This window comes from Symphalangus syndactylus, chromosome 20 (genome assembly GCF_028878055.3).
Source record: "Symphalangus syndactylus isolate Jambi chromosome 20, NHGRI_mSymSyn1-v2.1_pri, whole genome shotgun sequence".
NCBI classification, from domain to species: Eukaryota; Metazoa; Chordata; class Mammalia; order Primates; family Hylobatidae; genus Symphalangus; species Symphalangus syndactylus.
This window is the reverse complement of record NC_072442.2, coordinates 22,887,842-22,902,771: the sequence shown is the minus strand read 5'-3', so window position 1 is coordinate 22,902,771 and position 14,930 is coordinate 22,887,842. Positions and strand designations below refer to the sequence as shown.

The following is a 14,930-nucleotide window of genomic DNA, read 5'->3' as shown; positions in this document are numbered from 1 at the left end:
ATTTTTAAGAGCTTCTGCTGACATAGGTGTTTTCCAATATTTAACTCATTTTACCAGTTCAAAGCACATTCTCTGATAGCATAAAGGTGATAAAGCGAAAATTTTAAATAGAATATCCCATGGATTTTAACATTAAGACATTTATGATGTTAGTTGAGACAATAAAAAAATAAAATATTAAAACTTTTATATGCCATAAGAAAAGTATAATGGATTTTAAAATTCTCATTAAACCTCAAAGATTTTACCAAAGCAAATATCATGGTTAATTAAACATTTTTTTATTTTTTATTTTTTTACTGAGACAGAGTCTCACTCTGATGCCAAGGCTTGAGTGCAGTGGCGTGATCTCGGCTCACTGCAACCTCCACCTCCTGGGTTCAAACAGTTCTCCCACCTCAGCCTCCCAAGTAGCTGTGATTACAGGCACGTGCCACCACGCCTGGCTAATTTTTGTATTTTTAGTAGAGGCGGGGTTTTGCCATGTTGGCCAGGCTGGTGTCGAACTTCTGACCTCAAGTGATCCGCCTGCCTTGGCCTCCCAAAGTGCTGGGACTACAGCGTGAACCATTGTGCCCGGCCAATTAAACGTTTTTAATACAGTAATAAGTGAATAATAGAATTGAGCCAGATTCAGGATTGAAATGATGTAGTCCTCCATGAAGAATTCAAAGCAAGAGTTTTCATCTCAACCTAAGAAGAAAAACATGAGAATATCAGTAATTCAAAAGAATATAAAAGAAACATCTTAAACATAATAAAACCAGTGTCCAAACAGGATACAACACACCTGTGTGGAAAAACCACAACCAGAATCAGCTCAGAGAGAAGATTAAGAGATCATACCCTGGTCAAAGCCAACAGTGAAGCAATGGCAATACCAGGTCAGACTACTTCACTCATCATTGCATCGCTGCATTTCATCTCCTTGTATTACCTAAGAGCAACCCAGTGCCCTAGTTTCACATCCAAGAAAACATAGGCTTACCTATGAAAAAAATAAAGCCTTCTATTCAGGTAAGTTTCAACCACGGGTTTCTAATTAATATTTCTTTCTTTCTTTTTTTTTTTAAGACAGGGTCTTACTCTGTCACCCAGGCTGGAGTGCAATGGCCTGATGATGGCTCACTGCAGTCTCAACCTCCCCAGGCTCAGGCGATCATCCCACCTCAGGCTCCCAAGTAGCTGGGACTACAGTCAAAGGCCACCACACCTGGCTAATTTTTGTACTTTTTGTAGAGACAGGGTTTTACCATGTTGTCCAGGCTGTTCTCAAACTCCTGGACTCAAGCAATCCACCTTCTTCAGCCTCCCAAAGTGTGTGGATTACAGGCGTGAGCCACCATGACTGGCCTGTTTTCAATTAATATGTATCTATTTTTATTTTGAGACAAGGTTTCACTCTTGTCAATCAGGCTGGAGTGCAGTGGTGTGATCGTGGCTCACTGTAGCCTCAAACTCCTGGGCTCAGGCGATCCTCCCAGGTAGCTAGGACTACAGGTGCACGTCACCACCCCGGCTAATTCTTTTTAAATTTTTGTAGAGACAGAGTCTCGGTATGTTTCCCAGGCTGGTCTCAAACTCCTGGCTTCAAGTGATCCTCCTGCCTTGGCCTCCCAAAACCCCGGGATCACAGGCTTGAGCCCATAAGCCTGCCCTTAGCCTAGTTCAAAAGCAAAATCTTTAGAAAATGTATTTTCTTTTTTAAAATTTCTTTCTTTTTTCTGGGGACAGGGTCTTGCCCTGTCACCTAGCCTGGAGTGCAGTGGCACGATCATGGCTCACTGTGGCCTCAAACTGCTGGGCTCAAGCAATCCTCCCACCCCAGCCTTCTGAGTAGCTGACATCTCAGGTGAGCACCACCATGCCCAGGGTCTTGCCATGTTGCCCAGGCTGGTCTCAAACTGCTGGGCTCAAGTGATCCTCCCTCTTTGGCCTTGCAAAGTGCTGGATTACAGGTGTGAGCCACTGTACCTGGCCTAGAAAAGATTTTTTGTTTTTTGAAACGGAGTCTCACTGTGTCGCCCAGGCTGGAGTGCAGTGGCGCAATCTCGGCTCACTGCAAGCTCCGCCTCCCGGGTTCACACCATTCTCCTGCCTCAGCCTCTCTGAGTAGCTAATTTTTTGTATTTTTAGTAGAGATGGGGTTTCACCATGTTGGCCAGGCTGGTCTTGAACTCCTGACCTCAAGTGATCTGCCAGCCTTGGCCTCCCAGAGTGCTGGGATTACAGGCGTGAGCCACCACGCCGGGCCTAGAAAAGATTTTCTACTAAATTTCTTTATAAACTCCAGTTCATTTAATATGCAATTTGATTTATAATTCTTCTGCCAACATAGATTAAAATTATATTCATAAAAGTTTTTAAACCAGAATCTTTTATCTGAAGAGTCCAAGAACCCAGAGAGGCTATGATCTGCTGAAGATCCATAGGAAATTAACTGCAGAGCTGGAAAGAGAACTTGAGGTATGATTACCAGATTTATATATTTTTTCAGTAACAACTAAATAAAAGGTTCAATTTCATTTTTCTCTAGGGTCCTACCTTTAGATTTGCTAATGAGGAAGGACATGGAAAATAAAGAAAGCAAGGCAAAGCATGGGTAATTCACAGTCTGAAAAATCAATTTGTGAATGAGAAACCTGACCTCCACTCCACTCCACTCCCTCACTCTGTCGCCCAGGCTAGAGTGCAGTAGCACAGTCTCGGCTCACTGCAACCTCTGCCTCCCGGGTTCAAGTGATTCTCCTGCCTCAGCCTCCCGAGTAGCTGAGACTACAGGCGCGCACCACCACGCCCAGCTAATTTTTGTATTTTTTAGTAGAGATGGGCTTTCACCATACTAGCCAGGCTGGTCTTGAACTCCTGACCTTGTGATCCGCCCGCCTCAACCTCCCAAAGTGCTGGGATTATGGGCGTGAGCCACCGTGCCTGGCCTCTTTATTTTATTTTTTGAGACGGATTCTCACTCTGTCACCCAGGCTGGAGTGCAGTGGCACTATCTCAGCTCACTTTAGCCTCTGCCTCCTGGGTTCAAGCAGTCCTCCCACCTCAACCTCCCAGGTAGCTGGGATTACAGGCATGCACAACCAGGCCTAGCTAATTTTTGCATTTTCAGTAGAAATGGGGTTTTGCCATGTTGGCCAGGCTGGTCTTGAACTCCTGACTTCAAGTATCTGTCCACCTCGGCCTCCAAAAGTGCTGGGATTACAGGCGTGAGCCACCGCACCTGGCCTCTTCAGACTTTCAAAATGATATTGTCAGTATCTAAAATTCTGGGGCCACCATATACTGCCTTCAGCCATCTATAAACATCAATAGACTGATATTCCCCAGTTAAAACCGACAGCTGTTGGTCTGTGTTCACTAATCAGCAACTAAGCTCCATAAAGAGGAAAACTAGGTCGGGTGCAGTGGTTTGCACCTGTAATCCCAGCACTTTGGGAGGCCGAGGCAAGCAGGTCACCTGAGGCCAGGAGTTCCAGACCAGCCTGGCCAACGTGGCAAAACCCCGTCTCTATTAAAAATACAAAAATTAGCTGGGCGTGGTGGTGGGTGCCTGTAATCACAGCTACTTGGGAGACTGAGGCACAAGAATCACTTGAACCGGGGAGGCAGAGGTTGCAGTGCGCTGAGACTGCACCACTGCACTCCAGCCTGGGCGACAGACTGATCTCTGTCTCAAAAGAGGGAAAGTAACTTATGAAGCGCCTGTTACACAAGGGTTATGCTTGACCTTTTAGCTCATCATCTACGGGTGAAATGGGTACACATTAGAAATAAGAGCTTGGGCACAGTGGCTCATGACTGTAATCCCAGCACTTTGGGAGGCCAAGGCGGGCAGATCACCTGAGGTCAGGAGTTCGAGACCAGCCTGGCCAACATGGTGAAACCCCGTCTCTATTAAAAGTACAAAAATTAGCCGGGCGTGGTGGCAGGCGCCTGTAATGCCAGCTACTCAAGAGGCTGAGGCAGGACAATAGCTTGAACCTGGGAGGCGGAGGTTGCAGTGAGCTGAGATTGCACCACTGCACTCTAGCCTGGGCGACAAGAGCAAGATCCTGTCTCAAAAAAAAGAAAGAAAGAAAACAGAGGCCTCAGCCTCTGTTGAAGCCTTCAAGCATAACCCTTGTGTAACAGGCACTTCATAAGTTACTTTCCCTCTTTTGAGACAGAGATCAGAGCTTAATAATTTAAATAAATCTGCCAAAAATAATGAAACTTGTGAACAAAGCCAAGCTCTGAACCAATGAGTGCTTGGCTCTAAACCCCACGTTCCTTCTGGCAGACAATACTGCTATCTCAATGGGCCTCCTGCCTCCAGTTTCTCTCCCATCCAATGTACTTTGAATCTTACACACATACTAACCCTTATATATAGGGGTGTGATTACTCACAAGCATTCAATTGCTCCCCATAGTCTAGGAAATAAAGTCCTAACGACTTTGTTTAGCAATCAAGATATTTCAAAACAGACCCAAATTTATCCTTAAATACACCATAAATAACTCAAACATGTCTTTTGTTTGTTTGTTTGTTTGAGATAGAGTCTCGCTCTGTCGCCCAGGCTGCAGTGCAGTGGTGGAATCTCAGCCCACTGCAACCTCAGCCTCCTGGGTTCAAGCGATTCTCCTGCCTCAGCTTCCCAAGTAGGTGGGATTACAGGCATGAGCCACCATGCCCAACTAATTTTTGTATTTTTAGTAGAGACAGGGTTTCACCATGTTGGCCAGGCTGTTCTTAAACTCGTGACCTCAAGTGATCCACCTGCCTTGGCCTCCCAGGTGCTGGGATTATAGGCGTGAGCCACAGTGCCTGGCCCCCAAACATATCTTACAGTCTAATCAACCCAGATTATTCCTTAATCCTCATATTGGCTCTATTTGACCTTATGCCCTCCATCTAGAAAGTCTTTCCCCCCTGCAGAAATCCTTCCTGTACTTCAAAATCGTATCCCTGCAGTTTGCAACCCTTCAAATGCCATCTTTTGCATGAAGCCTTTTTTCATCAATCCAACAGGAAATATCTGTCCTCCTTCTGAATTATGAAAGCACATTAATACCTGTTTTGTGGTACCTATTTCACTTTGTATTTTAAGATCCAAACAGCCAGCCTACCATGTAATTCAAGATCTTTACAAGTCGAATCCCTCCCTATCTGCTTCATTGTCAGCTGGGCAAACCCCCCATGTGCTCCAGCCACATGCGGCAGGTACGCTTTCCTAGTTCCTGGAGTCCTTCTCCACCCCTTTCGATGGGGAGAAAACCTATGTATACTTTTTTTTTTTTTTAAAGATTTTTAACAATATTTGGATTCTTAGTTTGTGGGAAAAGAGTAAGATAGTTACATCTAGATTGTTATATAGCTCAGGCTTTTTAAGGGGGATATTTAAACATAGAGTATATAACTTTAAAATGCCCAGGTGTGAGGAGATTTGCCTTATCACTCAAAAAAAGGGTCAAGAGTAATCATCCCAAGTTTAGGTTGAAGTGGGTAAGATTACAGCCAGAGATTAAAAGCTCACACATCCATAAGCAAGGTCCCAGTCAGGCATCTGGAAGGGCAAAGGGATGGCTCTGTGCTGGCTGAGTAAAAGGCGCTTTCATGCAGGGATAAATACCCACTCTAAGTATACTTTTTAAACTTTACTCAAGGCCGGGCGCGGTGGCTTTGGCCTGTAATCCCAGCACTTTGGGAGGCCGAGGCGGGTGGATCACGAGGTCAGGAGTTCAAGACCAGCCTGGCCAACATGGTGAAACCCCATCTCTACTAAAAACGCAAAAATTAGCCGGGCGTGGTGGTGTGCGCCTGTAATCCCAGCTACTTGGGAGGCTGAGGCAGAGAACTGCTTGAACCCAGAAGGCGAAGGTTGCAGTGAGCCGAGATAGTGCTACTGGACTCCAACCTGGGAGGCAGAGCGAGACTCCCGTCTCAAAAAAACAAAAAACAAAACAAAAATAAACTTTACTCAAATATCACTTTCTGTTAAATGTCCTTAATTCCTTCAATCATCCCCCTCTTCTAACTCTCACAGCGCTTTCTTCCACTACGGCACGCATCACACGCCAACTACTCACCAGTTCACCTTTTCCGCCCTCTCTCCCACTTGCCCAATCACAGAGTTCCTAAAGAACCAGGACTACGTTCTACTGGTCTTTGTAGCCACTGCACTCGGAATGGTGCCTAGTACATAGGAATGCGCGTTTAATTCATTGAATGAGCGACTCTTCCTACTAAACCCTAAGCTCCTAGATTATAAAAGCATCAACACAAGTTATAAATCCGACTTACCTCCAACATTTCACGTAGGTAAAGACCACACCTCAAGCACCTCCAAAGCCCTCATTTCCCCAGCCTCTACCTCATGGCGCTCTGCACAGCCATCTGCGCACAACCAGTGCTTACACACAGGAGGCCCTCAAAATAATACTAATAATCTAGGGTCCAAATCCCACGAACTCCTGGGAAGACTGAGAGTAAGGCCGGAGCCAAGGCTTGAACAAAACACCCAGGAAGGAATCTGCAGCCCGCTTTTCTAAGTCGTAAAACTCCTACGACCTGGACTCTCTCAGGAAGTCTGCTCCGGCCTGAGGAGGATGAAGGTAGCCAAGCCCTCCAGATTTCTGTCCCGGGCCAAACATGCTTCCAGCGTCCCTCTCCTCTGCTTCTCCGCCAGGCTCAGGTCTTACAGCCTAGCGCGGCTCTCGCCGAACAACCAATCCCACGGCGGCCATCGGGTCACGTGGGCGTCCCTGAGGCGGGGCTGGTGCGAGGCGAACGTCAAGGGTGGAGCAGAAGGGATGGCGGACGCATCTTTTCCGTCACCTCTTTGCGTCGCGGTCTCTATCCTGAGAGACCAGTCGCTTTCCAAGTTCTCAGCAATTCTCCCCCGCCCCCTCCATAGTTCCCCGCCGTCGGCAGTCGGGGCTACCGTTAGGCAGAGTGGTTTTGCCAGTACCCTGTTTCATAACTGGGAATGAGCATTTGAGGCAGGATTATAGTGTGTGTGCGCCCTGGGATTGCGGGAAGAAATGTTTTTTTTTTTTTTTTTTTTTTTTTTTTTTTTTTTTTTTTTTTTTTTTTTGAGACAGGGTCTCACTCAAGTCGCCCAGCCTGGAGTGCAGTCGCGCGATCTCGGCTCACTGCCACTTCCGCCTCCCAGGCTTAGGTGATTCTCCTGCTTCGGCCTTCTGAGTAGCTTGGATTACAGGCAGGCGTCACCACGCCCGGCTAGATTGATTGATTGATTGATTGATTGATTTTCCTGAGATGCAGTTTCGCTCTGTCGCCCAGGCTGCAGTGTAGTGGCGCTATCTCGGCTCATTGCAACCTCCGCCTCCCAGGTTCAAGCGGTTCTCGTGCCTCAGCCTCCCTGGTAGCTGGGATTACAGGCACCCACCATCATGCCGGGCTAATTTTTGTACTTTTGTAGAGACGGGGTTTCAACGTGTTGGCCAGGCTGGTCTTGAACTCCTGACCTCAGGTGGTCCTACCGCCTCGGCCTCCCACAGTGCTGGGATTACAAGCATGAGCCACCGTGCCCAGCCTCAACTGTGTTTATATTGGTGGGGGGCAGAGAGCGAAAGCAGGGAAAGCTATTGCAATGGTCCAGGTGAGAGCTAATAGGAGCTTAAATTAGACTGGCAGTGGAAATAGAGGAGTGGCATATGAAAGGCGAATGAGGATTGTGATGAATGTTAGATAGGGATGGGTAGAAGGACATGAAGAAGTAAAATGGAGAGTCTTCTGTACCAGACCCACTCAAGGCCTCTTTGGTTCGTTAAGGATTGGAAAGATTAGACAGTGAAGACAATGTGCCTTTGCGTGTGCTATTTCCTCTACCTGGTTTATCTTTCTCCCATCCATCTCCCTTTCTCTCAACTTGTTGCTTTCTTTTTTTTTTTTTGAAATGAAAGGTCTCACATATTTATTACTGAACTCAGCCAACCAAAGCATTCATAACAGATTCAGAGAGAAAAAATGTTCCCAATGAAACATGTCCAACTCTCCAGATAATGGTGACATTTTCAGCTTGATATGATAATGTGATTGTGACCTTCAGACATCATAAATACGTGTGCCATCTCATGTGCAATTCCTTATAGACCCAGCTTGGTTCTTCTTCAATGTCTCCTTTTGGAGTTGTACCTGATTTTATTACCAGTTTTCATCTGAATCCACTGCGGAATGGGACGATTTTGCTTTTGTTTCTTGGCCAGGAATTGCTTAATCCTAAAAGTCTTGTGAGAAGACCCGGCAAGAAGCAGAGTCAAGCACACACCACGAAGGCGGAGAAAGGAAGAGAGGGGGAAACCTGTTGCTTTCTTACTTACAGGTTCCAGCTCACAAGTCATCTCATTTAGGAAATCTTTTCTGATGCTCACTCGTAGTTATTGTCACTCCTCAGAACACCTAGAGAACACTGCTCATACATTGCAAACTCTTTAGAGTGGCACTAGAGCGTAGTGGTCATGCATGTGGACTATTTTGGCAAGTAACTTGAATTCTTTGTTCTTCAGTGTCACTGTTTGTAAAAAGGAGGCTAATAATAGCATCTACCTAATAGAACTGTTACAAGATCAATGACAACAATGCCTAATACGTAGAGTGCTCAGTCGATGTTATTGTATATGTTGTACTGTTATGCGTTTAGTACATGTTTTCCCTCTTTAGATTGTGAATGATCTCAGCTCACTGCAACCCCCACCTCCTGGGCTCAAGCAATTCTCCTGGCTCAGCCTCCCAAATAGGTGGGATTACAGGCATGCACTACCACACCCGGCTGATTCTTGTATTTTTAGTAGAGATGGGATTTCGCCATGTTGGCCAGGCTGGTCTCGAACTCTTGACCTCAAGTGATCCACCCACTCACCTTGGCCTCCGAAAGGGCTGGGATTACAGTCGTGAGCTACCGAGCCCAGCAGGGACATGTGTCTTATTCTTCCAGCTAATAGTAAGGCTTTCTGGCAGGATGAGAGTAATTGGGCTTTGGATTCAGATAGATCAGTATTCAACTCTCAGCTCTGCCACTTACTAGATGTGTAACTTTGAGCTTTACCTCAATGAACTCAGTTTTTTTCATTTATGTAATGTGAAAATAACACGTCTTGCAAGTTATTCTGAGGATTATATTTGAGAATGAAAATTGCATATTTGGCTCAAGGAAGGTAGTTACTAAATGAGAGCTTTTATTTTAATGGGTAGCCCCAGATGGTAGCACCATGTTTAGAACATTGTAAGCACTCAACAATTGATTTTCATTATTATTATTTGAGACACAGTCTCGCTCTGTCACCCAGGCTAGAATGCAGTGGTGCGATCTCAGCTCACTGCAACCTCTGCCTCCTGGGTTCAAGTGATTCTCATGCCTCAGCCTCCCAAGTAGCTGGGATTACAGGCGCATGCCACCATGCCCAGCTGTTTGTATTTGTAGTAGAGATGAGGTTTCGCCACGTTGGTTAGGCTGGTCTTGAACTTCTGACCTCAAGTGATCCGCCTGCCTTGGCCTCCCAAAGTGTTGGGATTACAGGCGTGAGCCACTGCGCTTAGCCGACAATTGATTATTGAATGAAAATGGCATTACATGCCAGGCACCATATGCAGCAAAGAGCACATGTTAATACACGTTTACTCTTTATGTGTATCATCTCACTTCATTCTGACAAATACTCTGTGGAGGAGGCTCTGTTATTATCTCCAGTTTACACAGAAGAAATCGGAGGCTTAGTTTAGTTTAACAAAGTTCTCGTAGCTAGAAAGTGGCAGAGCTGAGATTTGAACACGTTAGGAGCCCCAAAATAGCTGATCGAATGAAAGAATGATCGAAAGTGAGGAAACTTACACGGAGTCAGGTAGTGGCATAATGGAGCCCTTGGTCACTGTTCTATTTACACTCTTTGGATCATCTCTATGAAAGATTTGAGGGTGAGATAGAGGCACCTGGGGGTAAAGAGACCAACTTTTCCCCTTTAGTTGCTATTTGACAGTTTATGTCTGGTGAACATGCAGGCTTGTGTCTGGTGAACACAAGTAGAACTGTGGATAAACAGAAATGCTTAGTGAATAAACACATCTTAAATAAATTCGGTGTTCTTGTTCTTAGCAATCATCAATAGCATGGCCAGATGAATTTTCCTGAGACAGGAAAAAGCATGATCTAAGTTGCTGATTTCAAGTTGTTTTGCATCAGGAACATTTGCTTGGGAGCTATCAAAGCCAAGATGTGAAGTCCTCCCTGGCCTGACAACCTAACTATTCATATCCAAGGGACTTGACTAAGGACCTTTGAAGAAGGAAAAGAAGTTCCCATTGCTCATTTTCCACGTTATTCCCTGCTTCTCCTGATTTGATCCCCAGTACTACCCTGCAGAAGAACAAGAAGAAAATAGCAATCTATTTCCTAGTTCTCCTGACCAAATGATGTTATTCCTCTTGATTGGGAAGAAAATGGGGATGTACTTAGACTTCTGATTTTGAAGGCTTTCAAGCAATCCAGAATCCCAAACTTGAAAGAGTGAAAGAATACAAGTCTTTGAATTACACAGACCTAGTTTGGGATCTTCACTCTTCCACTCTCTGGCCGTATAGTCTCAGTTTTTGTGTGATGTGTAGTGCTCCCAGCATGGTCCCTTGCATCTGGTAAGCACATTTTCGGTAAATGGTGGTCATTTTTAGCCTTTGAAATGTAAGTAATATCAGAGGGATTTCAATATGAAAGTGAGGCCGAGAATTAAGGTAAACAGGAGAACTAAAAGTGAGACTGGATTCAGAAGTGACACGAATGAAAAATGAGTTAAAGTCAAAGCTGAGAGCAGGCCTTTGGAGCTTATTATGCTGCTGTGCGAATTATATATCATAGTACCCATTCTGCCTCCTCTCCTGGAAACTCCTTTCAGCCAAACACGTACAAAGAGTGATGCCAGCAGAGCAGAACTTTGTTGGGCAGTGGTGTCAGCTAACAACAACGACAAAAATAGGGATGTCCAGAGACTTATTTAAGAATGTCATTTCATCATAAACGAATTGAAGTAGAGACACAGAGTAGTTTGCCGGTTTGATTTAGAGGGAGAGAGGTGTATTAGTATTCTATGGCTGCTGTAACAAATCACCACAAATTTGGTGGCTTAAAACAACGTATTCTTTTTTTTTTTTTTTTTTTTTTTTGAGACACAGTCTCGCTCTGTCGCCCAGGCTGGAGTGCAGTAGTGCAATCTCAGCTCACTGCAAGCTCTGCCTCCCGGGTTCACGCCATTTTCCGGCCTTAGCCTCCCGAGTAGCTGGGACTACAGGCACCCACCACTATGCCCGGCTAATTTTTTATATTTTTAGTAGAGATGGGGTTTCACTGCGTTAGCCAGGATGGTCTCGATCTCCTGACCTCGTGATCTGCCCACCTCGGCCTCCCAAAGTGCTGGGATTACAGGCGTCAGCCACCACACCCGGCCCAGAAACATATTCTTTTATGAAAACTTATTTTAGGTTCAGGAGTACATGTGCAGGTTTATTATATGGGTAAACTCATGTCACGGGGGTTTGTTGTATAGATAATTTCATTACCCAGGTATTAAACCTGCTACCCAATAGTTATTTCTTCTGCTCCTCTCCCTCCTCCCACCTCAGGTGGGTCCCAGTGTCTATTGTTCCCCTCTTTGTGTCCATGTGTTCTCATCACTGAGCGTCCACTTATAAGTGAGAACATGCAGTATTTGGTTTTCTGTTCCTGTATTAGTTTGCTAAGGATAATGGCCTCCAGCTCCATTCATTTGGTTATTTTTGTTTTTGCGTTTTTTTTTTTTTTTTTTACAGCTAGAAGTTCAACATCAGTTTCACTGAGTTGAAGTCAAAGTGTTGGCATGGGCCGGGCACGGTGGCTCACACCTGTAATCCCAGCACTTTGAGAGGCTGAGGCAGGCAGATCACATGAGGTCAGGGGTTCGAGACCATCCTGGCCAACATGGCGAAACCCCGCCTCTATTAAAAATATGTAAATTAGCCAGGCATGGTGGTGTGCACCTGTAATCCCAGCTACACTGGAGGCTGAGGTGGGAGAATTGCTTGAACCTGGGAGGCAGAGGTTGCAGTAAGCCGAGATTGCACCACTGCACTCCAGCCTGAGCAACAGAGCAAGACTATGTCAAAAAAAAAAAAAAAAAAAGTGTTGCCATGGACCTGCTGTCTTCAGAAGCTCCAGGAGAGACTCTTCCAGCTTCTGGTAGCTGCTGGCATTCCTTTGCTTAAAGCTGCATCACTCCATCTCTGCTTCTGTGATCACATTGCCTCTTCCCCTTTTGTGTGTATCAAAGCTTGACCCAGTTTAGCCATCGTCCTCAAATAAGATAACTAACTGCCTCCCATCTGTTGGTTGTTTTTTCTTTTTTGAGATGGAGTCTCGCTTTGTCTCCCAGGCTGGAGGCTGGAGTGCAGTGGCGCAATCTCGGCTCACTGAAACCTCCGCCTCCCAGATTCAAGTGATTCTCCTACCTCAGCCTCCTGAGTAGCTGATATTACAGGCTCCTGCCATCGTGCCCAGCTAATTTTTGTATTTTTAGTAGAGACGGGGTTTCACCATGTTGGCCAGGCTGGTCTTGAACTCCTGACCTCGTTATCCACCCGCCTCGGCCTCCCAAAATGCTGGGATTACAGGCATGAGCCACTGCACCTGGCATCTGTTTTTTTTTGAGATGGAGTCTCGCTTTGTCACCCAGGCTGGAATGCAGTGGCACGATCTCGGCTCACTGCAACCTTTGCCTCCCAGGTTCAAGCAATTCTCCTGTCCCAGCCTCCCCAGTAGCTGGGATTACAGGTGCCCACCACCATGCCAAGCTAATTTTTGTATTTCTAGTAGAGACAGGGTTTTCACCATGTTGGCCAGGCTGGTCTTGAACTCCTGACCTCAGGTGATCTGCCTGCCTTGGCCTCCCAAAATGCTGGGATTACAGGCATGAGCCACTGCTCCCAGCATCTGGTGGGTTTTCTTTTTCTTTCTTTCTTTTTTTTTTTTTTTTTGAGATGGAGTCTCCCTCTGTTGCCCAGGCTGGAATGCAATGACATGATCTCGGCTCACTGCAACCTCTGCCTCCCAGGTTCAAGCAATTCTCCTGTCTCAGCCTCCCCAGTAGCTGGGATTACAGGCACACACCACCACACCAGGCTAATTTTTGTATTTTTAGTAGAGACAGGGTTTCACCATATTGGTCAGGCTGGTCTCGAACTCCTGACCTCAGATGATCCACCTACCTAGGCCTCCCAAAGTGCTGGGATTATAGGCATGAGCCACCACGTCCAGCCCATCTGTTGGTTTTTACCATTTGTTTTTTAATTATGAAAAACAATTTATACTCATTGTAAACCATTAAAAATACAGATCAGTTAAAGATAATAAAGGGAAGAAAAATAAATTAATTGAAAAATTACCTTTAATCCTCCTACCCAGGGATAGCCAGCTCCTAATCTATGAGGATTTTTCTAGGCTGGGTCTTGTGTTTAACAAAGATGAAAAGTAGGAAAAAGAATAAAAGTAAATAGAATAGAACAAACCATTTAGGAGGTAATGAAATAGGTTAATATTGCCCACAATGAATATGTACAGGACAGCCTAATTTAAAATAAAAATAGAGCTTTGCACACAAAATTTTCCAGCGCTGAAGGTGCATGTATGATATGTGGAAATGAAGCTCAGTCTCTTAGAAGTGATAAGTTTAACTTTTTCCATTCACCCCTGCATTTTCTCATTAGGACCTCATTCACTCCCTGAGGTCAGACCCTGGCCTGCTAATCTGCCCTGTCACAGGCTCTCCATGAGTCCTTATCGGCCTTCCTCAGTATGTCAGTGTTATGAAGAAGTGGGAAGTCTGCTCCTCCCAGGCCAATATCAAAGGGCAAAAGGGGCTGTGACAGAAGCAAACATTCAGACCACAGCTAGATGTGAAACTGAAGCAGCAAGAGGAAACACAAGAGCATAGGTAAAAAAAAAAAAAAAATCTTAAAAAAAATCTCATTTATCTAATTTTAGGTGCAGTCTGCATCTGAGGGCATGAGGGATTAGTAAAATAGTATTTAGGGAAAATTTGTAAAGGAAAATGAGTAAAAAATTCTGGGAAGGCCTGGCGTGGTGGCCCGTCCCTGTAATCCCAGCACTTTGGGAGGCTCAGGTAGGTGGATCACCTGAGGTCAACAGTTCGAGACCAGCCTGGCCAACGTGGTGAAACCCCATCTCTACTAAAAATACAAAAATTTATCGAGAGTGGTGGCTCTTGCCTGTAGTTCCAGCTACTCTGGAGGCTGAGGAGGAGAGTCACTCGAACCTGGGGGATGGAGGTTGCAGTGAGCCGAGAGATCGCGTCACTGCACTCCAGCCTGGGCACAGAGCAAAACTCTGTCTCAAAAAAAGAAAAAAAAAAATCTGGGAAATGTGGAAAGGATATTCATCTGGAGCTAGAATCTCAGTAAATGTTGTATTTATCATAATTGTTATCAGCATTCAAATAACATTGATGAGACTTAGGAGTCACAAGACCATGGGTCTGCTATTCAAAATCAATTAGATTTGTTTTGTGGGTCCCATCAGTGGAAGTTATGGGGAGACAAATTGCAGCTTAAAGTAAGGAGACCATTTCTAACACAGATGTCAGAAACTAGAAGGGACTAGAGGGACTATTTGATAGGTAGTGAGTTGCTTGTTGCTGGAGGTTTGCATAGCAACTTGTTGGGAGTTGGGAATATTATAGAGGAGATTTTAGAATCCGATAGATTGTTGGACTGGAGGATCTTTAAAGTCCTTTCCAACACTTCTGTGATTCTATCATATAAATAGAATGTTATGGGAAATTACCCTAAGGAGCCATAAAATACTACATTTACATGTACCTATAGAAGAGGCTCACATTCTAAAAAGAACTCCCCAGGTTGATTCTGGTTTTCCTGAAGGAAGT

At 45.1% G+C, this 14,930-nt stretch overlaps 1 long non-coding RNA gene, 1 other non-coding gene and 1 pseudogene across 2 annotated transcripts; all 3 read right to left on the bottom strand.

The window, feature by feature from the left end:
• Nucleotides 1-259: 259 nt before the first annotated feature.
• On the bottom strand, nucleotides 260-6,722 carry LOC129470731 (uncharacterized). The gene is made up of 2 exons (XR_008653284.2): nucleotides 6,292-6,722; nucleotides 260-693 (listed from the first exon to the last, which is right to left on the bottom strand). It is a non-coding gene; the product is annotated as an uncharacterized lncRNA (long non-coding RNA).
• LOC129470845 (Z30 small nucleolar RNA) lies at nucleotides 817-911 on the bottom strand. The gene has a single exon (XR_008653365.1). It is a non-coding gene; the product is annotated as a Z30 small nucleolar RNA (small nucleolar RNA).
• A 1,377-nt stretch (nucleotides 6,723-8,099) lies between the features above and the next one.
• LOC129469614 (large ribosomal subunit protein eL39-like) lies at nucleotides 8,100-8,354 on the bottom strand (annotated as a pseudogene).
• Nucleotides 8,355-14,930: the final 6,576 nt, after the last annotated feature.